Source organism: Ambystoma mexicanum, chromosome 1q (assembly GCF_040938575.1).
Source record: "Ambystoma mexicanum isolate Mex_15411 chromosome 1q, UKY_AmexF1_1, whole genome shotgun sequence".
In the NCBI taxonomy this organism is placed as follows: domain Eukaryota; kingdom Metazoa; phylum Chordata; class Amphibia; order Caudata; family Ambystomatidae; genus Ambystoma; species Ambystoma mexicanum.
The window spans coordinates 473,533,157-473,560,157 of record NC_090922.1 but is presented as its reverse complement, the minus strand read 5'-3'; the positions used below and the strand labels follow the sequence as shown (position 1 = coordinate 473,560,157).

The 27,001-nt window shown below is 43.3% G+C and overlaps 1 protein-coding gene and 1 long non-coding RNA gene across 2 annotated transcripts in view; one reads left to right on the top strand and one right to left on the bottom strand.

The window, feature by feature from the left end:
• The window catches only part of LOC138528930 (interferon-inducible GTPase 5-like), a 328,797-nt gene that overhangs the window by 33,721 nt on the left and 268,075 nt on the right, over positions 1-27,001 (top strand). The window lies entirely within an intron of this gene.
• On the bottom strand, positions 19,456-26,299 carry LOC138528972 (uncharacterized). The gene is made up of 3 exons (XR_011284345.1): positions 26,213-26,299; positions 24,619-24,720; positions 19,456-24,527 (listed from the first exon to the last, which is right to left on the bottom strand). It is a non-coding gene; the product is annotated as an uncharacterized lncRNA (long non-coding RNA).

Sequence of the window (27,001 nt, the reverse complement as noted above, 5' to 3'; positions counted from 1 at the left end):
CCAGCGCAGAATCCTGAGGCTTGGTGGAGAAACAGGTAATTTAGCAGTCTGTTAATTTAGCTGCGCAGGAGAGCAGTGAGGTTGTGGGCTCGGTGCCTTCGTAGAAAACCCCCCAGCAAACTGCAAGCCATCGGAAAGAAGCCCGTAAATGGTATTTCTTATCACCTTTCCAGGGGTTCCTGTTTGTCGCTGGTAATAGTGTCGTTTGTTTTTATTTTGCGCTCCAAAAGTTCATTTTTCTTTCTTTTTTTAAAAATCTTTTTATTGGTTTTAAGGTACAACTGAAATCAACATCGATAACACCCCCAGTCTCCCTCCTTCCCCCTAACCCCCATCCCCTTATTCCCTAGGACTCTAAAACATGGCTACCAGTCGTTTGAAATCAATACAGAGCTACACTTTTAGAACATATTAAGGATACAAATGTTATGGGGGCACCATTGAAGCATATAGTCACTCTGTAAGTATTGGAGAACCGGGCCCCAATCCAGTTGAAAGTTCTCAGTGGTTCCCTGCAGTCTACATGCCATCCACTCTATTGTTACAAAGTGCCATACCTTTCTGAGCCATTGGAGTTGTGTCGGGGGTGACTGTTGCTTCCAACCTTGGGCTATCACCAGCCAGACAGCTACCACCAGGACCATGATCACCTTCCGCTGGCGCCTGGTGTGCGTTTTTTGTGTGGGGTCCCATATGCCCGGCAGCCAGACTCCGTCCCCAAGGTTTTCTGAACCTTGAACCATCTTCCCAGCTTGGGCCTTAACCTCGTTCCAGAAGCATGTGATGTTCAGGCAAGTTCTCCAGATGTGTCTCCAGTCTCCTTCCTGGCGACATCCACGCCAGCATAAGCCATCCGTTTTGGGATACATTTCTTTCAGTCTCTTTGGTGTTAGACTAATGATCTGTCTTATTAGCACTGAATTTTCAAAGTCCTGAGGCCTTTTTTTGTTTGCGTTAAAATGTAATGCACGCTGTCTCTGTTTTGGAGGGACATGCCAAGCTCTGTCCCCTGCCCCCATTATAATGTGGAAAATAAAGTAGCCAACAAAGATTGGTATTCGAGATGTTGCAACAGTAAAATGTGGGAGGTTAGGGAAACAATCTATTTTAAAACGTGTGCAGCTGCGACCAAGATGGCAGCGATCTAAGGGAGGTCCTCCAACCCGGGCGGTTGCTCGCCCCTCAGCACCCATGGGCATTGGGCTGGCTAGTCAGTGCCGTGGTATGCCTGGTGCCCCTGTGTGAAGATCCGGACGGTTGAGAGGCAGGTGCAGCGGCATACCATCGGGGGACCAGCGTTCCCAGTCTTGGCGGCCATTGTAGCCAGATGGTGATGGCTGGGGGTGGTTGAAGCACCTGACAGCCCCTGCAGCCTGAGTGAGGAGGCCCATCGCGCCCAGTGTGGTGGGTGCTGAGCGCCGCAGGCAGACCCGTGTCGGCAGGCGGACCCACTGTAGAGAGAGCATCGGACGGCCCGGGAGGCTGCAGATGAGGGGAGGCCTCTGTTTTGATTGACCGGCATTGGAGCGCCCAGCCCAAGGCAGTCTTTTATTCAGACTAACAGAAAGACATAAATACAGATGGTGCCGTAGATGATGCAAGAAATCAAACTATTTGTCACTTTGCCTACTAAACCACTTAATATTCAGATTTACTTGAACATGCATATTCCACGTGCTACGGCACCATCTGTATTTGTCTTTCTGTTAGTCTGAATAAAATCTTGTATCGTTTTTCACCCTTGTAGTCCTTAGTGAGATTCTATTCTGGGAGCCAGCAGCCACCTGGCCCCCCTACAAATGTAAGGTGACCTTGAGTCACGCCCATGTCTAGGGTAGCCTATGACTCTATCCCCTTTGTTTTGACCTTATCTCTTAACCCTCTAGAGTCAGGTCCCCTCACAAAAAAGTGGGTTTCGCCCACTTTTCTCACATGCCTAGATCAAGCCTCCATAAAGGACTTTTTGGGTCAGTGCCCCTTGCCCCGGCTCTTGGTGGAGCACCCCAATTTCCTCGAGAGTCGGATCTATGAGGAGGACATTTTGCAGGTGATCTCGCCCCTAAGGGTGGGTAAGGCCCCAGTGTTGATTGAGCTACCAACGTACTTATTCCAGCAATTTTCAGGCAGTCTCTTAGAACCCCTCCATAAGCTCTTTAACGTGATGTTCTAGCAGGGAATCTCATCTCAGACCATGGGCCGGGCTAGGATATCCCTCATTGCAAAGCCGAACAAAGACCCGACCCCATGTACCTCCTACAGACCCATCACCGTATTGAACACCTACATAAAAATATATGCTAAAATCTTGGCCCTGAGGCTTGATAGGGTGGTGCCGCTGCTTGTGGGGAAAGACCAGGCAGGATTTGTAAAGGGTCACCAGGGAGAGGATAGTGTCTGGAAAACTGCAAACCTTATAGACCTGGCCCAACGAACGGGTACCGCGTCCATATTGGTGGGGCTTGACGCCGAGAAGGCGTTGGACCGTGTTCAGTGGCCTTTTCTATGCAAAGCCCTGAGGGGGTGTAACTTAATAACAGTGTGTGTTCCCTGTACTGCTGCCCGACTGCTTGGATCTCCGCAAATGGAGGGATCTCACAGGGGTTCACGTTTTCTAGAGGCACCAGGTAAGTTTGCCCCCTCTCAATGCTTCTATTTGCGCTGGTGTTAGAAGCTCTTGCTGTACGGATTAGAGACGAGGGGAGGCACACAAAATCACGCTTTTTGCGGACAACCTGATCTTAACTCTGTTGAGGGCTTGAAGCCTATGTCCCCGTGCTGATGGAGATGCTTGAGGCTTTCTGCTGGGTACCGGGTTTCAAGGTGAATCTTAGCAAGAGCGAGGCGTTGAATATATTATGTGGAGCTGAGACACTCAGGATTGTAAAGCAGGTTGCTCCCTTTAGCTGGGCACAGGGGAAGCTAAAATACTAGGGAGTTTATCTCACGCCCCGCTGTGGTGACATGTGGTGGGGACCTGTTCCGAGCTAACTACCCTGTGCTGACACCGCGTTCAGGAAACTGCTGTGAGTCTCGCTGTGTCTCAGACAGTGGTCAAGAAACTGCGAGCGGCGGACTGGGGCAGAGAGCTTCCTCAACTTGAGGGGGTTTACACGGTCGTTGTATATCACCGCTCAGCTGCACGCATAGAGACACTGGGCCTAATTCACAGAGCATTTTCCAATGGGATTGCACCATCATAAAACTCTTCTGTGAATCAGGCATACAGTGTTTATATGCGTGCAGCTGTGCCATCACAGACTGCATTTGAAAGTTGTCCTTTGATCAACAGCCCAAACTCAAACAATGAAACCGTCCAATGCTTTATCTCATGCTTTGCACACATTTTACTGTCCGGGTGCCTATTCTGACAGAGGAAATGAGAACCATACCAAGTGTGCATTGCATACTCAGAAAGAATGAACATTTGAATTACTAGCACAGACATGTTTGATATATTGGTGGCCATTCTTATGTTCTGATATGAGTTTTCTTTTTTATGCAAAGTAGCCAGCATCCTATATTGAGGGCACGGACATCATTCGACACTTGGCTCCACCCACACCACTGACAATCCAGCCCAGTCCCACCCACGCAACTGACCAGCAGCACCCTGCTGCACCACCCTTACGCAAAGTCCCAGTAAATGGTGTCCATTTCCAGCACTGGGCATGCTTATATGTGATGTGCTTGGCACTACCTAATGGGTACTACCTGTCCATGAAATGGAATCAGATAGCAAATGGTGTGAGTATCTGGGTTTATTGTGGCAGCGGCTGGCAAATTCTACAAAATAGCCAAAACTCTTGGCCTTTCCAATCTCTTGCTCACCCTTGCTTGAACCATCTCTCTCTCTCCTCACGCTGTTCTTTCTTACCTCACACACTTTCTCTCTCTCCTTACTCTTCATATCTTCTCTCTCCTCGTCTGTCTCCCAATGATCTTCTCACTTCTCTCACTCGCTTGCACTCTCACTAACACCCTTGCATGCCTCCTCATCACACCTCTGGCTCACTCTCATCTTTCCTTGCTCCCCTACGTTTTCTACCATCCTTTCTCTGGTATGCAGTGATTTTAACGAATTCAATTACAGAGAATGCTTTAATAAAGATTCAATAATAACAGAAAAATATTGAATTTTTGGATTCAAATGTATATGAGGTCGAGTAAGGGGTTAGAACGGGTGGGGAGAGGGTTGGGGATGATTTAAAAGCATAAGGAAACAGTGGGTTTGGGGGGACCCACACAAAAACAAAAATCTATATTTTTCATTTTAACATTGTCGTTATTAAAGCATTCTCTCTGATTTAATTAGTTAAAATCACTCGTAACCCCCCTCTTACCATCCTGCTTTCAGACTCTTACACCACTTGAGCACCCTTGCTAACACCATCTCGCTCTCTCCTCACTCTTCTCCCTCCCTCCTCACACCCACTCCCTTCTCACTCTTTCTCCCCAACTGTCTCCCAACTGTCTCCTCTCGCCTTTTTTCTCTCACACTTTACCCTCACACTCTCACCCTTTCACTATAACCGTTGCATGCACCCTCATCACTTTTTCTCTCGCTCTCACCTTTCCTTGGGGCACTACTTTCCCCTCTCATCCTCCTCTCACACGCACACTCTTAGTATCCCACTACCTGCCTTTCTCACTCACACCCCCTCTCTCTCACACTTGTTAACAGCATCCCTCAGTTGCTTTCTTGCCCTCTTGCTCCTGCATCCTCCCTGGCATTCTTGCTCTCTTCTCTTTGCTACTGATGCTTTTAAATGCAAATTACAACGGACATTGTCAGACGGCAATACTATTGGCTTTGCCAATGCTTGTTAGGTTAGTGGTGAAGGAAAACAGGGTCTGCGTACGTGGAATTATGCAAGATTGTGTATTTGAACAAGAAAATGTTGCCTCTTGATGCTAAACTTCCCAGATCAGATTTGCTTTTTAACAGCATTAGTTCTAATGTCCTCTTGTTGCTGAATTTATCTTGAACACGGTTGTTATGGACAATAGTTAACGCATCATTTTTGCTGTATTTAAATAGAAGTTCTCGCTGCTTCTGCTTATCGCTCTGAAATAAGCGCATTTACACATAAAGACTTGCTAGACATTTTTGTCAGTAGCAAAATGTTTTATTGGCAGAAATTTGATTAATATTACAATGCAGTGATATTTTGCTGCTCTTATTTACACATACTAACTTTCATTCTGGTGTGTTTTCTGTGACTTGTAGTTTGTGTTTTCTCTTTACAATTAGGGTCATACAAGTGCCAGGATGTAAAATGAGATGCCAGTATTGAGTCTGGGTAAAACCAAAAACTCATGTATGGAACTTTGAATTAATCATAATCACTTGGATTTCCACAGACAGCTTAAATTCAACTTTCTTTGCTTGCTATTTAAATCACGTTATGGTCTTACTCCTGATTACCTTTCCTCACTGGTCTGATTCTACACTCCCTCCCATTCCCTTTGCTCTAGTTCTCAGTTTCGCCTTGTAGTTCCAGTCCCTCCCTGTGCCCAATCAAGCTTTCGCAGATTTATTCACCTTGCCCCCATACATTGGAATCTTCTTCCTCTTTCTCTACGCTCTGTCACTACCTATTCCTTATTCCGCAAATAGCAGAAACTTCATCTGATCCAGCAGGGTTGATCCCAGGCTCCCAATGTCAAGCTTCATTTGTTTACTATTGTACCGTTTTATAGTTTGCTTTGTTAAGCGCTTTGGATTAAAGCACTATATAAATACCAAATCAATAACTACAAATACCGTAGGCATGGCAAAAAGGTACCCACAATCACTCTTACAAACTAAAACAATAGGGCTGCTTTGCAAATGTAAAGGGAATGTTTGTTTTTTGGGGGCTTTGGAAAAAACATCATGGCCTCTACACTTACAAACCCAGACCTATTGGCTTTGCCATGCTTCTTCTAGTTGTGTCTCTAAATTGCAGTCCACTTTCTCATTCTCTAAGGTCCTCCTACTAGACCGCAGTGTAGTGCCATTGACTATAGGCCCCTATTACAGTCATTGCAAGTACCTGAAGAACACCCAAGGTAATCGCAACCATCATAATGTCCAGAACAGTCACTGTACCCCTTTCAATGTTAAGTTGAAATATTTTTATTTTGTTTATTTGTTTTGGTTTGTCACAGAAAACCTATACCAAAATCAAATGTTCCCAAAACATTAGAACATTTTGAAACAAAGTTTAGCAAATACCTTTTTGTACATATTCACATTTTCTATTAAAAGAAGAACAAAGCAGATTTTCCGTTCTCCCAGAAGATAAAACATGAGATGTTTTCCTTCCATTACATCCCTTCAGCAGAAGACGATCCAAGGTAACCGACAACTTTCTTCACAAATGGAATGATAGACTATCTAGCTCGGAATACACTTTATCTATAAAGGTTAGAGTTACTCAGGAAGAGTTTGGTATTTCAACTGAACTAACCCACATACATCAAACAAAAACCGAATTACTGTAATCTTTAAGGGCACTGAGTTTCCATGTAACATATCCCATCATATGGAATCTAAATTGACTCTCTCTGTGTCAAAAAGAAATTTACCAAAACTCGATAGATGGTCAGGATTGATAGCCGCACATTCCAAGAGGAGGTGTCTGAGAGTTTCTTTTACTTTGGTGTTCTCACAGAATCTACATGGAACAATTCCTCCCAACCTGGGATCTCTAATCTCTTTGGTTTCATCAGTTAATAATACATTAAATCTGAATCTCATATAGGCGTTCCTCCACACCGGATCCGTGAATCGCACCAAGTAAGATTCTGGACAACCCAAACTCTTACAATACGAGACCAGTTGCTAATAACGTTTGGATTTAGTCAATATCTCTGTTGTGTTGGCCCAATCTGTGGATTGCAATGGGCGTTTCACACGCAAAGCATTGTGCAAAAGGGTTTCCGTAGTTAAGCCTATATATTTTCCAATACACTCTGACACACAGTACTCAAATGGGACATGAGTTGAGAATTCGGGTTCCCAAGTCTTGGTTTACTTCCAAACTCAAAATATAGACTATTTCCTGTATCTGTGATAAATTTCCTATAAAGGGATAAACGCCTCCATTCCACCAAACTGGTAACTGATTGGAGTCCTAATTCCTATATCAGGGCAGCTCTCCAGATTCTTGCCTCAATCTTATACAAGTGTGCCTGCATCCAAATGGAGACAATTACAAACCGTAACCCAGTTTTGGGATTATTTTTAGCCCATAGAAACGTAGCAGCGGGGACAGGGACTATTTACAAAATTAACATTTAAACGTTCTCATTTGTGCGATCAAATATCCAGCCTTCTCCAATATATGATGTAAATAATGGCGTTTCTTAGGGTTGTCGAACAATGGAAAACCCAAGTAGCGCATAGAAGCCCTTAGTGCCAATTTTTCCTTGTTCAGGAACCAACATTATACAGTTGACTTTTTACGATTACTCAACCTAATAATCACGTTTTTTTGGGCATTAATAACAAGGCCAATACAGCTAATATACTTGGAGAAAGCTGTTATTAGATGCTGCAGTCCTATAGGTGTGCAATCTACAAGTAAAAAATCATCAACGTATGCACACCAACATATATTCAACCCCTCAATTTTAGGAGGGACAAAGGAGGGAGCAACCTAGTTTTCTCCCACATCTGACACATGGAGATTAAAAAGGGCCGGGGCAAAGATGCAACCCTGTCGTAGACCCTTCAGGGTTTTAATCGGGAAGGACAATAAGCCCTCGCTATTTAATCTGACATGAACTTGAGTACCTTCGTTCATATGAATCAGAATAGCTAAAATTCCACTTGCAATCCCTAAAGATGCGAGCTTTGACCATCTGAGATACAGGGTCAAAGGCTAAGGACAAGTCCGTAGCTGCAATGTAAATAGGAATGGTGTCTTTTTTCTAGGCTTCTTCCTGTAGTGGTGAGACAATCATACCTTCCATTTCTGCCCCCACTGCCTTTCGAAAACCAAACTGCTTATTGGACAAGATGGAATTGCATTCAGACCATTCATCTAGATGTTTCAGCACGAGCCCAGTAAATATATTTTAGTCGGCATCCAGCAACGCTATCGGCCGATAGTTTAGGGGTAAAGTTCTATCCCCGTTTTGATATAGTGGTACGATGGGTGCCACGTAGATGGAATAGATCAAGATGTTATAATGTCGGAGAATATCATATATCGTAGCTAAAGCTTTAGCCCTTACTTCGGGATTGACCTTCAAAATAACGTTTGCTAGACGATTTGGTCCTGAGGCTCTTGATGAGCTTGACTTTTGAATTTGCAGTGTAATATTTAATATTGAGAAATTAAAGTTCCAGTTCTGATTCCTAAGTGAGTCGGTTATGTCTGGAGTCAGATTTCCTAGTGTCCATTTTTCCTGGGGGATGCAGGTGGATTGTACTGAGACTTGAGGAGTCTCTATAGCATTTATCAGGTGCCAAAATTGTCTTGATGAACCATCTTTCAAAGCCAATAGCATGGATTCATTGTCGGCTTGCAGCATATCAGCCCTATGCCCCTTCAGGCAATTTTTCAGTTTCTGTTTTTGAATACCTGACATTTTAGATACCTACGAAAGGTCACTATTCAGTAGCCTTCTCACCTCCCTTTTACATGTGTTTTTATTTGTGTTAACCAAATTATCGTACACATGCAAATGGGGGACTCTAGATGAATTATTTCCCCCTCCTTCGATACATTTGGTGATCAACATGTCGAAATGGGAGGCGATTCAGAGTGTGTAAACATGAGTCGCCGTGTATCCAGAGGGCGTCTATGAAAATCAGCAACAAAGACCATGTTAACATTATCATTGTGCCAAGTGATTCTGGTTTTAGGGGAATTAAGTTCCAAATTCAAATGGTAGGAATTATGTGGAATAGCGTCCTGATCAACGCGTATCGCTACATTCAGGATTCAATGGTCACTTAACTGATAAGCTTCAATGGTAAAAGAGTGACAACTTCAAAGAGACGTTGGGACATAAAGATATCATCTACTGTCGACACCCAACACCCATCTGTCCATGTGTAGTGGTCCCTATTTTGCCCTATGGTGGACTTTATAGAAAATAGGCCACAGCTTAAAAGTGAATTCCAAATTTGGCCCTGTAAACGCTTCCTTGTGCTTCCAGGAGGCCCTCCAACTATCTGATTTTTCCCAACTGCTTGTGTATCTGTCAGGAGGCCGAGATCCGGCTCTAACTGACGATTCTTGGAGATGGAGGATGGAATATCAGCGTTTAGATCACCAGTCACCATAATCTGTAACCTTCTATACTTAAGAATCATTTCAGTAATCAGCCCGTTAATCTTCATACTGGTCTCCAAGCGATTGCAAACGGGATTCCAGTAAATATTTAAAAAAAGAATAGTGAAATGGGAGCGGGCTGAGTTAACCTCCACAACAACTGCAAGCACACCAGAAATAGGAGAAAGTGTCCACTATTTGCAAACCCTTACCATTATTTATGGCAACCAGGAGACCGCTAGAATGGCGGCACCTGGCATCCATTTTAGCCAGCTCAAAACGGTAGTCGAAGCCATCCAAGTGAAACGGGACCGTCATCCAGGTTTCCTGGATACACAAAGTGGCATTTCATTAATTTCGCACATAATTCTGGGGAGGAAGTGAGGTGAGCATGGCCACGGGAGTTCCAAGATACTAGCAAGAGATCTTTGTGATGGTTAAAGGTTTTGTTTTAATGATTTTAACTGTGAGATGGAGTCACGCAGTGATAAAGCCAGCCATCTCCAGCTGTGCTCCTCTTCTGCCTTTAATTCTTGATCAGCGCTGTGTACTGTTCCTCTCCATCCCTGTACGTCACTAAGGGGCGCCATATCCTCCGGAACCTGATTAATTGACTTCAGACCTGGGCTGAAAATCAGAATATAATACCCCATACGATTGAATTTGAGGGTTTCTAAGAGATTGGCATCATACACGGAACGGGAATTAAACACCAAGCGAACATGGTCATACCAATTCACCAGCTTTATGTCGGCAGAAGATAAAAGTTTCAGGGAAGGAATCTCATTTATCAATGCCAAAATGCGCCCTCTATTTAGTGAATGCGGTCCCCCGTAATCAAATAGATAATGTAGGATGATACCAGGATTATCTAGAAAACAAGGCTGGCACCAGTGAATCGATTTTTTTTTGTTTGTTTTTTTTTTAGTCACTACAAAGTAGGGAGTTAGAAGCCTTCCCATAGGAATCTGATGGGATTAATTACTCTAAATTTCCCTTACTGTGGCCGCTATTAAGACAATTCTCATCAATAAGTGCCACCCTAGGTATGAGGTGTCCCGAGCTTGCAAGCGCTTTTATCAAGTGTAGCGCGACTCTGGGGTTCAATTCAGAGCCCTCCCTCTTTGCATCCTCTGCCGGTTGGGTGGACTCATTAGTTGTCATATTTAATATGGGAGATTCCAATGGTGTTGGTCGTTGATTATCATATGAGCTACTGTAGTTCTAATAAAGGCCTCCAATGAGGAGTTTATTAAGGTGAAATCATGTTTTTCTAGGTCAATTGGTTCTGGGAGCTTGCCCTTCCCCAGCAAAGTCTGGGATTTGTTGGGCAACGTTACTTCTCTCGTAAGCGAGGGACAAGATGCCTGCCCCAAAGGTAAACCAATAATTACATCTCGCGAGTCTGTAACTCGCTGGGGCAGATCACCAAGCCGCAGCTCGAGTTCCCTGTCCAGTCCTAAAGGGGCAGTGGTTTCCTCCTTTACACTAGGGTGGACTCATTTTAAACCACTATTTACCACGTTGCTTTTCTCAGGAGACGTACGAGGTATGGATTGATTAATGGGTTTCTTAGAAATAAGTTGGTACACACCTTTTGTCACCTGTCGCTTTTCTGATCATTAACCCTTTTAGGAATCTTGAATTTAGGGGGATTTTTACCTCTATTCTTTTTTGTCTCTTTATGGGTCATCTCTTCAGAGAGTGTATTCTCGGCCAGAGTCCCATCGCCCATATCCACCAATGAGTCCTCCTCATGGTCGTTATCAAGGCTGTGACCAAGACACTTGCTGTCCACCACCTCCTCTATTATTAAGGACCACCAGTGATTGCGAGGCGGTTTATTCACACCTTTATTCCAAAAGGATTGTTGGTTTCGGGAATGTTTTTTGTTCCTTTTTTTTTATTTGCTGAAACGGGGGAAATGGTAGAGGGACTCCCAGAACCCCCCCCCCCCCTGTTTTGCATATTAAGTAACTTTGGGTTTCACCCTAAGTTACCAGGGGAATCCAGGCGTGGACCCCTTGATCACTGTTCTTAGAGAGGCACAGCTCTTTCCGAAATCACAATCTCCTTGTCTTTAACTGAGGACTCCCCGAATTCGGGATTTTGAGGGAGGGACTCTGAGCTGATATCTCTGCGATCAGACAACCCTGCTGCATCCCCACTGCAGGGAGATCTACAGATGGCGAATTGCTGGGCACTGCCCTCACAATCTCCTGGCAGTTAACTGCCACAGAAAACTTTACCAAATAGGTTATTATGTTCTTCAAACAAATAGTGTGGAGTTTGAGTTTGTCAAGGATAAGACTCGATGGAACAGGCTCTCCACAGAATGCCTGCCCACCAGTTTGGTCAACCCGCGCCGGAGCAGAGCTTCCCACACGGCGTGCCCCAGTGGGTACTGGGACAGGGCTATGAGTGAGACACCCCCATTTGAAAAGCTGGCGGTGTATCCAAAAAGGAATGGTCCAGCAGTGTTGGTTCAGCATTAACAGTGAATTCTTTTGGTGAGCCACCTGGCAGGACCTCCCCGCTTCCATTGAGCAGAACTACGGATACAATAAGAATGGGGGACCGCCCCCTGTTCCAGCAACACAGAATCTCTTATTTCAGGGGGAGAGGGTGGCAGCGGTAACACGAGCGCCATTCTGATAGTATTCTTCATGAGGGTGAAGACAAGGGTTGCGGATAGTATGTCATCATACATTTGCGCCCCTTGTTGCCTTATGCTCCATGTTCGAGGTCCAATCACTATTTTAGCAAATGCGTCAATGCCTTTGCTTACCTAACGAGTCGTCATTGGAAAGAGTATTATTCCGTCCACGATATGTAATTGGACAATGGGCCGACAAAAGATAAATTGAACAACAGCAAAAAACAAGACAAAGTGCCAAATGGGAGAGCCGCTGCCGCCTGCGAGCAGGCCAACAGGCCAAGAGGGGGGGGGAGCAAATGGGCGTGGCTTATGTTGTAGTAACTAAAAAGGGGCAAAAATATGACAATTATGTCATTTACATCCCTAACAAAAAACGTACTTCTATATAATAACAGTATGAAACATACTCTCCACAAATAAAGTCCAGATAAGCAGCAGATTATTCAAGCCAGTCAACGTCAAGGAGAGAATTCACAGGCAGTGTCCCAGGCCAAAAGACACTCCTGAGGCACTCCTTGTTAAGTCGAAATATAGTGCCAACTAAATGCCATTGATGAGGCCATGGTACTGTGTATGCATATGCTAGGAAAGCTTCTCTTTTAGCAACTTTCCGTCCATATTCTATGGACCCCCAAACTGTTTGCTGTTATATTTGAACTGGTCCTGACCTTTTACAGGGAAGCTTCACTCCTCTGGCCTTCTATTGCTTGGCTCGAGTATCCAATTCTTTCAACACCGTGGCTGGAAAGAGTTTGCTGCCGGCGTCTACCAATGCAAGCAGGCGATAACTTTTGGGGCTCTCCTTGTCCCTTTTTTGTATATCTGTAAATTTACTACAGCTTCCAGTAGGAGTACTCTTTTTTTTAATTAATTTATTTATTTATTGTTTTAATCCATTAGATCTCGGAATACTGTGTATAGGAGTACCACCCACGTATCTGAGGCATTCTTAAAGGCTACATTACTGAAGCCATTAGGGCCTGGTGCTCTGGACCCTGTTAATTGACAATTAGTGACGAAAGATTGTCATCCACAGGTATATAAACATTCTGAGTCGGGCCTATATAGGTCTGTAAAACATACTTTGCAATTACAAGGTATTGGATTAGACTGCACCAAAGCCTGAGTCTGGTTCTGAGATCGAAGTAGTTGCTAGTGCTCTTTTTTAAAAAGTGCACACAGAATATTGGCACTATCCTGCTGAACTACGAATACAATAAGAATGGGGGACCGCCCCCTGTTCCAGCAACACAGAATCTCTTATTTCAGGGGGAGAGGGTGGCAGCGGTAACACGAGCGCCATTCTGATAGTATTCTTCATGGGGGTGAAGACAAGGGGTGCGGATAGTATGTCATCATACATTTGCGCCCCTTGTTGCCTCATGCTCCATGTTCGAGGTCCAATCACTATTTTAGCAAATGCGTCAATGCCTTTGCTTACCTAACGAGTCATTCTGATAGTAATCTCGTCTATGATTTTTTTTTATACAGTTGTTATAACTTTGCTTAAGAGAGTGAATTCTTTTTTCTTCATCAACAGTAGAAACTATTGAAGGACTCACCAATGTTATGCTAAGCTTTAATTCCTTCTTTCTATTAGCCACAAGATGATCGTAACTGTTTCTTATTAGAAGGACCACAATTTACAGCTAGAAGTGCATTTAACTGGGAGCTAATGAATGAACTAAAATGCTCAACTTGAAGAGCTTCCAGTCTCTCTTCGTACATCATATTATAGAAATAATTAATTCTGGCATTAAACTTTACACGATTACTTGTGTGCCAGATAATCACATTCCTATTTGAATTTATTGTTAAACCGGTCGATACCTCCACCATGGCAATATATGTCTTTATATAAAAATGTGCAACTTGCATACAGTGAGCGTTTAGCAGGGTTTTATCCACTTGGAAAGCACAACATCCGTGAACAACTTTCAGATACCAAGAGGTAATCTATACATGATGACACATGTCTATTTGTCCAAGTATATTCCCTATTCATATTTGCTATAAAATGATCTTTCAGAGCATGTAAACCCCACGATTTCATTAGAAGATGCCATGTTATACCATGCCTAGTTTTACAGTTCCTTACTCCTACCCTGGTATTGGACTGCTGCTCAATGTTACCACGTACTGTAATATAATTGCCTCATAATATCACAATGATCTCCCTCCGTGGCAAATAAATCCAGGACGTTGTTAACCAAGCCCAAGAAGATATCTAAAGGTTGATATGGAGAGTTCTAATAAATGCTAAGGACCACCACAAACCTACTACAGCTACTACCTTTCCTAAACTTATTTTTTACAGCTAGTATTCCAAGGTTTTTGTCAAAAACTGCAATTTGCTCAACCAAAAGCTCTGATTTGATGGCTACTATCAAAGCTCCTGACAGGTGCCCACCATTACTGCTGGTTGCAAGCTGCAGAAAAACTTTGGAACCATCATTTGCAACCCTATTAAGCAGCCACACCTCCTGCAGTAAGGCCAAGGAAAACGTGTGTAACCAATCTCCCAATTCGAAATTACTAAAGAGGTGGTATGTCCCCTAACATTCCATGAAATCACAGAGAGATCATTACTAATACATCTCTAGTCCAAGAACCCCACGTAGCCTCGCAACCCATTGGTTATCAGCCGATAGGCTATTTGGGAGCCAGCTCCAACTATCTGTACCCCCCCATGTCCCATGTCCCTTGGGCCTCTGTAATTCTCATCTGCACCTACCTATTAACCTATTACCCTTCAGAGAATTAGAGCAGTTGATTTGCAAATTACTGTACTCAAAATCACACTTCCTTTTCTCCGCAGAATGCTAATTTTGGTTTACTCAAGAAGGTTCACCATAGTATGGGATGATATCCTAACACATCGACCAAAGGGCTTGGCCTTCCGTCATTAAGAGTTCAAATGTAATGGTTGAGTGCATAGTGATCAGACCTAAATCAGTTTGACTGTTATCCGGAAACACCACCAGATCAATGCGCTTAGTTTATAAAAGCCACAATTGAGGAATCCCATATAACATATTCAAAATATAAGAACGGTTTAGGGTGACACCTGACTCTTTCCCCAAAACAAATGTCATCTGCAACTGATTCCCCATAGGGCGATTGGCTGCTTAAGAATAGGCAGTGAATCAGTTGTATCTCCTCTTTGTGCCATCGACAAACATGAGAGTTCTTTTCCTTTCCCATCAAAAGCGAGGGAAGTTAACGACACGCCAACTCCTATATCCTCGATGTTGGGGAGAACTTACAACCTGAGCTCTCTTGTCAATAACTAGAGGAACATCCAGATCACATTGTATACTAATATGTTGAATCTGCGGTCTAATAGTGTTGGCATGTTTCCTTTATTAAGAGACTTTGATCGCAATTCACATCTCTCCTCGTTTCCTTGAGAGGGAGGGACCGCTGCATCAATAATAATGACTTCTGTGGTAGACTGAACACTCGCATCACCAATTTCCTCCTCGGCTCTAGCTTTCGAAGCCAGTTCATCCGTTACATGCAGCTCCCTCAAAAACATCCTCGTGTTCCTTCTTTTCATAGCCTTTCTTATTTGTTTTTTGTTTTTGGAGATCTGAGTTTGACCTTGTGTCTTACACAGATTATTTTCTAAAATTCTGGATGCTTTCTCGGAAAGCCCCATCAAGATCGTTTGATACAATTTATCGGTAGTAACACAGATTCTCCTTCGGGCAACATTAAGATCTAACTCCATAAACTTAGGAGTCTCACCTAGAGGCCCGTGCCGGGGAGGTTTTTGTAGACCCAGAGCAAAATCTTCAATTTTTAGTTTTAATCTTCGCTCAGTAAGTATGAGCTTTGACCTCCTGTGGAATACAATCATTCAACCTCAGTAATGATTGTACTGCTTGATGATCCATTGCAAGCATGAGCGAAGACTTACTTTGTTCCCTTTTGCCCCCATTAGAATTGATGATGTTGGTAGATACAAGGGACGCAGGGGAACTAGTATGGTATAGAGACCTAGACTTCGACTTGGTATGCTCACCAACATCACTGTCCCTCCGTTATTGATCAATTAATAAAGAAAGGAGACCCTCCAAGATCTCAGCTACGTCATCTGCAAGAATATCCTGCTGCGAGCAGTTATTTAATGGCATTTCACTGCTCTCATTAATTACTTCCAAAATACCTTATTCTGTAATAAAGTTTGCCTCCACAGATGGTTCCAAAGTCATAACCAGTTTGTACCGAATCACTATGTGGAGTCAGATTGTTTTTCTTTGGGTAGAAGTCTGTAATCTTACATATACATGCCACCTGTTCCATATCTTTCATTTGCCAGCAACACTGCTTTTTGGCTCTGTGTGCCCGAAGGAGTCAGATTAACTGTCTCCAATTTAGTTTTCAAGGAAACTGCATCTCCAGTAGTTATCGGAGAGATATTAACAGACATTTCACCAATAATATCAGTAATAACTGGCAGAGGTGAAAATCTAAATACAGACTTGCAAACGGTCTGAGTAGAATCAGTTTCATTCACCTTAGGCAAACCCCCCCATAGCCATAGGTAGGACACTTGGAGGGTCACCTGGCTTACCCAGCTCATTCCCGACACTGACCCCTATAGCACTGTTAATCGGGGCCGTGGACAAGAGTATCATCTCAGCTGCCTTGACAACCTCGATATCATCCATTGTAATGTTTTGTGAATCATATACCTGGGGCTTACTGTAACGCTTACCTGAACTCTGCAGGGGAACCAGGTCTATGGACGTTCCTCTGTGGATTCTTACTGGTGGAAATGGACTGGTAAACCCTGCAACGTTCAACAATAATACTCTCAGTGAAATGTCAATGCACCACCTCTGCCATTTTTTCTCAAAATGACTAGTAGAGCTTAAATTACATTGTTCTCATACTGTGGGTAGTAATTGCTTACCAGTGTTGATTTTTTAATGATCTCTCCATCCTGCGGAGTGCAGGGGTGCGTGTTCTGAAGAGATGGATCCCAGATGATTATATGTACTGATTGAGAATATTAACTGGTGATTAACTAAGGCTTCCACTAGGTGAAGTGATAGCTAAGGAAGTAGAAGAAAATAGGAAAATAAATGTGTGGATTACTTCTCCTGACAGGCGTTCTTGTAGCGCTGAGATAGCCGTTTGAGGAAGAAAATGGAAATGTGACTTCTCCTGACAAAAGTTGTTTTATGTAGAGTTGAAAACTTCTGAAGAATGAAATGCTGTGTAGCTTCTCCTGACTGACATTGTTTTTTCTATGAAGAGTTGGGGACTCCTGAAGAAATATTCGTGTAATTATTATGAAGACCTTTAGAGTTCATGGACGCACTAGCGAATGCTAATGAATAATGTGAAGGTTCTGTGGAACTCATGGAACGGCTGGACTGAAGTAAAAGTTCCAGTATTAAAGCGTAAACAATAAACAACTTTCTTAGCGAAAATTCAATTGTAGACTGTAGTGCCAAGAACTGCGCCGTACCAATATGAGTACAAGCACAATTATAATTATAAACTAAACTTGCTTTCACCTAAACGGCGGAGGCTCAGAGAACCTAAGTTCACACAACTGAGCGGTGACTTCCGTGCAAGGGTACAATTACAAGTTGTTACGAATGTCGTACAATGTTTTGTTGCATTCGGCAATACTTGCGTTTTTGTAGCAGGTAAAACTCAGCTTCGAGTACGATGAATACACTTGGGGATTATGAGAGCATATCAAGGTACGAGCGAGTGACATAAACTGCTTCAGAGAAAAGGTAACAGGGAAATTGGAATTTACGGACGGGCAGATGAAGAAAACGAAGGGAAAGGAAAGAAATATCAGAGAACTATGGAAATGGACAGAGAAAGGATTTCTCCTGAAGAGACTTCAGGTTTTCCATTGGAACCGCGGTAAACGTTGCACTACTGTTAGGCAGATTAACGCGAAGCGGAGATGCCACGGTGGGCGGGGCTTATAAAGACAACAGAACGGAATTAATGGAGCAACACAGTAGCTTGCTGACTCCCTCTGGCGGCCATTTTAGGTATTCAAAACTTCCATACTGTTCATTGAAATTCCTTCTCACCCAGCCTCTTCTTATGAAAGGACCAAGTGCAATAAAGTGAAGTCCAATTCTTCTGAGTTTATGCTTGATATCTTGCCCGTGATCATGACACTCACTATGCATGACACTGAAGGCCATAACCTCAAAGTGAATCTCCACCACTGGTTCAACAACAGAGACACTAGTCACCTTCTTTGCATCCTTCATTGAATGTATCATACAATAGGTGAAAGTAATTCATAGGGCTGTGCACTGCTGATGGAAACTAGATTATAATTTAGTGAATCCATATTTAAATGTATTGCAACACGCTGCCCTTGACTTCCAAGCTCCACCAAGCTTCACCCCTCCACAATCTTGTAGCCCTGGAGCTTGAATACTCTCCCACAAGAGGGAGAGGGGGGGCCGAGACCACAGCCGCCTCAGCCGCAGTGAGGCTGAGTAAAATACCAAATTAGATATGTTAAAATAGATAAAATTAGGTAAAATGTGTTAAAATACTGGCTGCAAACTCTATGCACCACAGCACGTCTCTGCGCTTTTCTCAGCGGTCTCACACGATCTCTCACATGGGAAGCAGCACTCAGCCAAACCTGGCGTTGTGAGGAAAGACCTTGCAATGTGCGTACGCTTGTCAAGCTGGTCAGTTCGTCAAGCCGCACTAGATCGAATCACTGCCCGCTTCCGACAAGCTCGAAAAGAGTTCTATTGCAGTGTCACTTCCTGAGATGTCACCAGGGCAAAATGTCATATGGCATCACTTCCTGTAATGCTGTAAACGTCAAATGTCATGTGATATCTGATGTGTCGAAATCAGACATGCAATGCTAATGCGACACAAATAATGACAAACACGATGTGCTATCTTCAGACTTCTTTATTCCATTGAACACCTTTGTTCCCTGCTTGGCGGCAACCCTGCCTTCCTACATGATGTGTGGTTGAATCAGCAGTCGGATAGCGACCGCAGGTACACAAAGGGTTCTATTGATCACAACCCTGAGGCCATCGCTCTCTGCACATGTTATGTTATTTGGCTTTTATACTGCGTGTGTCACCACCAGTGGCGGAGCTAGGTTTTGGTGCTGGGGGGTGCCACGGTCGGGTCCGCTAAGGGTCGCGGTTGAGCCAGGGGTCAGGGTCACTACCATTTACTTAATTTTGAGGGTGTAATATTAACTAGGAACTGTTCACGCTTAATATTCAAGGAAAAACTGGCAGAGTTTTTTACCTGAAACATTTCATTTATAAAACCTTGCACTACACACCACACCTATTATCAGTTACACACCACATATTTGTTATGTAGGAAACGTCCAATTAAAATTTAATTTCAATGTGACAATGAAATCTAGGGATCTGAATCGGAGCTATCCATCAGCAAGGCAAAAAATAACAATTCAATAAACATTTGCAAGCAAGCAATATACCATACTGTGCTGGTGGTAACCAGGCCAAGCAATACAAAACCACAGACTGCAAAGGAAAAACATTTTAATAATTGTCCAAGATTCTGTGACACATTATTTACGCAAGGTTGTCTGCCTGGTACAAACAAGCTATTTTTCCTGACATATTATACATAAATAACAATAGAATACCGGATTGGGAGTGGGACCAAAAATAATCTTTTGTCCCAACAACAGACATATGGATCCTCCTGAAACAAAGCTACATATTAGCAAACAACTTAAGTACAATTGTATACATCTTTCAGGGAAAGTTACATCCCACTGCTCCTCACCTATAAAAAACCTTGGAAACAACCCCACAATTCTTCATCTAATCATAATCACACGTACAACCGGACCCTGGTGATCCGACAAGCCCACCTTAGGAAATTAAAAAAAGAAGCAGCGACCTTGAACACAACAACGCTATGGGAATCCTACCGTACTGAGCTGAGACTTTACAAGCAATGGCTCTGAAATTCGAGAGGTGCTCTCTATCAATCAGACGCAGAAAACATGCTCAAGGACCTAGCTAACAAAAAAACTCGAGAATTTTGGTCACTTGTGAACAAAACAAACCACCATCCCAACGCACAAATGACAAATGCAGTCTCGGAAGACAGCTGGATCACCCACTTCTCGCAACTCTTCAAGGCCCATATTTCCACTATGGATAGAACAAACCATCCTACTGATGGGACCTGGGTCGATCTGTCTGATAAAGAAGAAATAAAAAAAGTCATCTTAAAACTGAAAATGTCGAGAGCACCTGGACCGGACGGCCTAGCAAACTTTGATTTAAAGCAACATCCCGAGGCCTGGTCAGCGGTCCTGAGTATGCTATTTAGAGACTGCAAAGAACGGAAGATACTCCCAAACTCATGGACCAAAGCAGTCATTGTTCCAATCTTCAAAAAAGGTACTAGGGAAGACCCCTCCAACTACCTACCGCCCCATAGCATTGCTGGATGTTATCAGCAAGGTCTTCGCAACAATCCTCTTGACTCATTTCCAGAATCGGGCACGATCGTCACCGGCGGCAGACCCGCTCCAAACGGGATTCCAGAAAAACGCAAGCACTGGTGCCAACATAATGATCTTGAACATCCTTAAAGAAAAAGTTCTCCAAGGTGCTCCACGAATTTTCCTCGCCTTTGTGGACTTATCTCAGGCTTTCGACAGAGTCGATAGAACAAAGTTGTGGTAGAAACTGAAGGAGTGGAACTGCCCCAAAGAAATCCTCGACCCCATCATCGCCCTCCACTCGAACACCAGTGTCTCTGTCCGATTGAACCAACATGGACTACTTTCCAGCCATATTCCATCTCACCGCGGAGTAAAACAGGGGTGCCCATTGGCACCTGCACTCTTTATATCTTTTCTTGGTGACTTCAAGACCTCCCAAGAGTCGACTAGATCATTTCCACCGAAAGTCGGAAACACAAGGGTCACTAGACTTCTTTATACTGACGACCTGATCATACTGGATCACACACAGGTGGGCCTCCAACGCCAACTTGACAACCTGGCCAAATACACCAAGGAAAACAACCTGGAGATCAACAAATCAAAAACAAAAATACTGATCCTCCAAAAACAAGGTAACAAAAGGAAAGACACCCCGCAGTGGTACCTAGATCATTCGAAAATCGAAATCGTTTCCACATTCAAATATTTGGGAGTTGAAATCGACAGCTCCAAGAGAGAAGTGACCATGCAGCAAGCCTTATGGACCAAGCCAAAAAATCTAACCGCACAACTACGTGCAGTGGAACGAAAATTCGGTAAATACAGCCTGCTTCCGGCTATCCAGTTCTACAAGTCAAAAGTAATCCCATCACTAACTTACGGCATGGACGCAACACCTGCAATTCCATCTAGCCTGTGGACCAAACTGGAAGGCTATATCTGGAGAACAGTACTAGGCATAACCAAATATACAGCCGCTGCGGTAATAAGACGTGAACTCGGTCTACTTTCCCTAGAGGCAGTGGTGGCCCAGAGTACCATCCAGCTCTTCAGGAAAATCCAGAATCCCGAGAGTCTAGAAATATATCACATGATTGCCATGGAAATCGCCAACAGAAGCAACAAATTCCTAAACAACTGGGTTAACACACAAAGGCTTATACTGCAAGAGATATCCTGTTCTGAAGACGAACTAATTCAAAATCCATTACGAATAAAAGCGAAAATGGAATGGCTAGACTGGATAAAAACAAATGAGAAAGCAGTGTCGAACAAACTACTAGCCCACCTGCCACCGGTCTTCAACAAACCTTAAACAACCCATGAGGTACTGCATAAAATACCCTAGTAAACTATCAATGAAAACTTTATTGAAAGCTTGTCTAAACCTCTTACCCACTCAATAAATCTCAGCAATTCGAACAGCGTCAGCTCAAAAAGCATGCAGACTTTGAAAGATCCACAATCCACTGAATCAATTAGACATCTTTTGATGGTCTGTCCGACAATGGACCAAGAAAGAAAAGCTTTCATCGGCCCCCTGGTTACAAACTCTTACGTCGATGACGAAGATACTTGGTGGAACCGCCTTATTACAGGAGCCCAAACTAGATGGCTAATAGCAACGACTAAACTCCTCAACATCGCTCTGGAGAAGGGCGTTCAACCTCAACAGGATTAGCCATCCTAGAACAGATCAAGGCAAGTTAACTGCAGAGCTTTTCTTTCTTTCTTACCTCTTGCTGAGAACCTTCGTCTGAGCGCTTTACAGTGAATGCACAATCACAACTTTATACCCTTTTGTAAAAATCTAAACAGATTAAATACAAATACATTTTTTTTTAAAAAAATTGTCATTATTACATGAGTGCATCAGTACAATATCTTTTGCAAACATTTCTTAGTACCAAAAAGCCAACATGTGACAAACATTTGAGCTGAAAATAAATATCCCTAATATCAAATGCTTGCTGCATAACGACTCAATAAATAAACACAAACATATACAATACATTTAATGAGGATGAAACTGTTCCTTCAAATGCCAGGTGAGAACGAGAATGTGTCCCATGCGGCTGCAGGCTACGGAAGACTAATGTGCCTGAAGATGTTTTGCTGTGACAGATTAGGACCAAGAAGCCCTCTGCCGCAGCAAAAAACCTATGGGGCATCCGCGCTACAAAGCCTTTCTGCGTGGTTTCATTGAAGCAAATGTCTGAATTACTTTATCAAAGTCCCCAGAGTCAGTCAGGTCTCTTTCAATACTTGGGAAGGCTAAATTGGAAAGTCTCTCTTCACCCATTGAACTTCAGCCTGCTAAAACTTTGTTCTGCTGCGGCACTACTTACAGGCCAAGTGAGATATATTCTGTACAAATTAGAAAGGTTTGGGTAAACAACCTGCATGTCAATTGCTCTAAAAAAAGGCAGCACATCGTTTATTATCAACTGCTTGTTTTCAGACAATATTTCCCCATACAGTGCACAAAAAGAAGAATACTCTTCCACAGCGTCGGGCACAGAGTCATCACCTGCATACAATGTAGCTAACTCTTTCAATGCATCAGAATTATCTGACCTAGTAAAAGGTTTAATTTATGCACAGAATTTCTAAAATCTTGAAACCTCTGTCATTTGAGCAACGAAGGTATCAACCAGAACATAGAAGGTTTCTATTTTGAGTGCATGCCTCCGACTCTCTAAAGGATTATCATCAGCTACTTCATCATGAACTCTTTTCTTAGCCCTCTTCCTTTTTTCTTGAAAGTGTGTTGATGTCCCACACTCTTCAGCCATATTTCTGGCATCTGTTTTAAACTGATCAAATATATCATCTGACCAAAGCTTCTCTAGTTCCTTACAGCATGTCACAACCATGCGTTCTGTACTTACTAACTACTTCGCAAATATGTTGACAGTGTATGTACAGTTTGCAGCACTTTGTGCCAAAAACGTATTAGGAATTTAAACTCTAAGGTTTCAATTGTGTTCCAAAGCACCTATGCATCCCAAAGGCTGTGCTAATTGGTACAAGGTTTTGTTTCACAGAATCTACTGCCCTTTTACGGCTCACCCATCTAGTGTCAGATAGCTTTTTTCATGTCAGGGCTGTTTCCTGTAGGTCATACTCCTGTTGCTCTTCCTGCAGAACTTTCAAGCGAGGCAGACTGCCAGTAAGGAAAGTGTACAGTGCCTCAAATGTACCAAAAAATAACTTCTTTGACTATGCAGCATCAATCAGTACAAGGTTTAAATTGTGCGCACAACAGTGAACATACATAGCTCTGGGCAAGATTTCTTTCACAAGTGCTTACAGTTCAGCAATACATCCGGACATAGTGCTTGCACCATCATACCCCTGTCCATGGATCAAGGAGACCTCTAGTTCCAGGGACTCTAAAGTCAATGCCATAAAAGTCTGCTGATTCTACTCCAGGGAGTTCAGCAAATGATACAAAATGTTCAGCAGCATGACCAGATGATGTAACATATCTAAGAGATAAAGAAAATTGATCAACTCTGCTGGCATCTATTGCAAAGTCAACAATGACACTATAGAATTTGGCCAATTTAACTTCAAGGATAGCGTGCATCGTCTCTTTCACTAGTGCACTAATAAAATCATTCTGGATGTCATGGCTCAAGTAGGTTTCATTCGGCTTACCATTAGCAATATGCTGTGCTAAAACATTGTCATACTTGGAAATCATCTTGAGTAACTCCAAAAAATGGCCTTCATTGGACGTAGATCCCAATCCCGCATCTTCTGTATGTCCACAAAGAGGCATCCGGTGCTTGGCGAGATACAATATAGCATCAAGCAGTTGCTTTCAGTTTTTATTTCTTTTCCTTTCAGCTTTTATTAGCTTTTAAAATTGGAATAACCACAGCTAGGGTCAGACCAAACCTTTGAAAAGTGCTCATGGTTTTTATCCGCAAATAGCCAACATGCAAAGCAAAAAAGACAGTTACTTCTAGGAGAATATACTAAACGCTGCTTTACTACAGAGAATCTACCAGTACATGATGGGTGATCTGTGGAATGTATCGTGATAGGAAGAGAAGCCGTAGACAGATGTTCATCACCAGAAGCATGAGGGACAGCATGGAGGGGGTTTCCCTGCTGAGTTCTGAAAACAAGGATTGAAAGAATCTTGTAACTACGATAACCTCATTCAGTGGTTTAGAACATTGGCATAACTTGAATGGCCAATAATCTACCTTTGCTTCTGTTATCTGATAACTTTCCCTCTTGTGGCACCAGACATTTTCTGTTTAACAGCTGATAACGACTCTGGATTCATGTTGCTCTATTACCTACTTCTGCAGAAAGAAAAGGAAAGCAACACCGATTAGCTATCCATTTGAACTTGTAGTTGATACTCCGCACAGTAGCAACCTCGATGAATAAGGTGGTTCTAACTAAACACAAATATAATGTATACACACTTCAATTTTTATTGTCCCTTATATAGACCTATTATGCTTAAATGTCTTGAAGTTATGCCTTACTGTATTCATTCCCAATCGAATGTTAATGTTATGTAGGTATGTTTGTATGCCACTGGTTCAGGGTGGTTTGATGAATCAAACATAACGACTGGTGGTGGTAGGTAGGTGTTGACGCCAGGTTTACCAGGTTCTAGGCTATTTGAAAGCAGCAGGAGGTACTGTTTAGCTCCCAACAATTTTGCGGATGCCTGCCCTTCTAAACTATATATGGAAAAAAGTTTTTTATTTTTTATTTAACACGTATGCTAACACACAGACAGTATCTGAATGTCGCCTTATTTTTGAAACTCGATGGAGCTGAGATTTCAATTGCATTAAGGCTTGGGACGTGGTGGCGTCGTGAGACATTAGTTTTCCTGCAAGCTCTGCATGCTTTAGTGACAAAATAAATATTTATATATAGCTACAATAGAACAAAAATAATCAAATAAGCACTGTCTGTGTGGAACAGTACTTGGGGTCAAAGTGGGGCACAGGCACTTATTTGTGGGTCACTTTGATAAGTTACTTCACCATATGGCTAGTAGTTTTGACCAGTATTACTGAATAAATATTATTTAAAGTGCACAATTTGCATCACATTTTATAAAAACATCCCCCCTTGTCCTGGTTGCTACTGAAACAGTCTTTCACAAAAGGAATGAATTGACATTTGTAACGGTGGCCAACTGTTTCATTGGTGCCCGAGACAATTTTGCCCACTGTAAGGGGAAGCAAGAAAACACGTGTCACCAGACAAACCCAAGATTACACACAAACCAAATAAACCAGGCGGATCCAGGAGAATATACACAGAACAAGACGGGATTAAAGGTGGAATAGCCCGTTATGCACAAGGAAGGGTCCCCAGAGGCATGGTGGGGACACAACGGCATTGTGGGGACACAACGGCATGAGTAAAAGCAACGGCATATCCACCGCAGGGGTAAAAATCAGTATGCAGGCAGATAAGGAATCAGTCCGTTGCCGTAAAGCCTCCAAAGAAACGGAGGGATTAACACTGTACTGCCGTGGAATAGCAAGGTATGAAAAGCCTGCTCAGCCGTACGCGGCTGAGTCAACTTCGGTCCCGATACCAGGAACAAGAACCGAACAGCCACAGTGCAGTGACTCATGGAAGGAGCCCCGCTACAATACTTTTGTCCGGAACTCGACGGAGGCAGAGCCATCGGTCACCAGTTTCCCCTCGGGCAGCGAGGTGCCACAGGAAGAAAACTTGCGAAACCCAATGAGTAACGGGTCAACACTGGACCATCGAGGGCTAGCAATTAAATACAATAAAACACGACCCCAGCACACTTACCTGCACATTGAAAATTCAAACGCAGAGAAGAGGGGTAGCGAAAGCGGGAACCGGGAACCATGGCTGTCTCTGAGAAAAGGGGGCGGGGCTTGGGGGAGGTTTTATAGACTACCTGAGATGAACTACTCTGATTGGATCACTGAAACGTGTATTTAAACCCACGCAGGAAGTAGGACTGACGGATCACTCTGGTTTGTGTTATAGAGACGTGGAGGAAGGAGCACAGGAAAGCCGGTGGGCTTACAAAGACTAAGAAGCAGAGGCTACAGAGGAGACCTTACTTAATACCTGATCCGAGAAAAAGGAGAAGAGTGTCATAATCTGTGCTGTGATTGATTATGGCTATGAGTGTTGTGGTGGTGGTGATGTCACTAACATTCTAGGTGGAGTGTTGGTATGATGATGTCACTGGGACTCTGGTGGAATGTTGTATGTTTTGGGTTCTACTGGTGTCAGGTGGACCTAAGCTGCTGGGCTAGATGGATGTCCCAGTGGTTTCTCTACTTAATAACTAAGAGAAAAAACCTACATGTAAACTACTTACCTTCGGGTGTTCTTGATTGGCGAAGGAGGCCTAGTTTATATCACTGGCGATGAGGATGGTCCTGCTGGGAAGGGGCAGTAGGTGAGAAGCACTGCCTTCGAGGGTGACATCCATTCATCAAGCAGAAACAAGGTGCAGGCCGGGCGGTGCAGTGAAGGTCCAGGACAGGATCCAGGTGGGGGATTCTGAGGGTTCACAGCAACCGGTGACAGAGGCAGTGGTAGGGCCTAACTACGAGGGCCCTG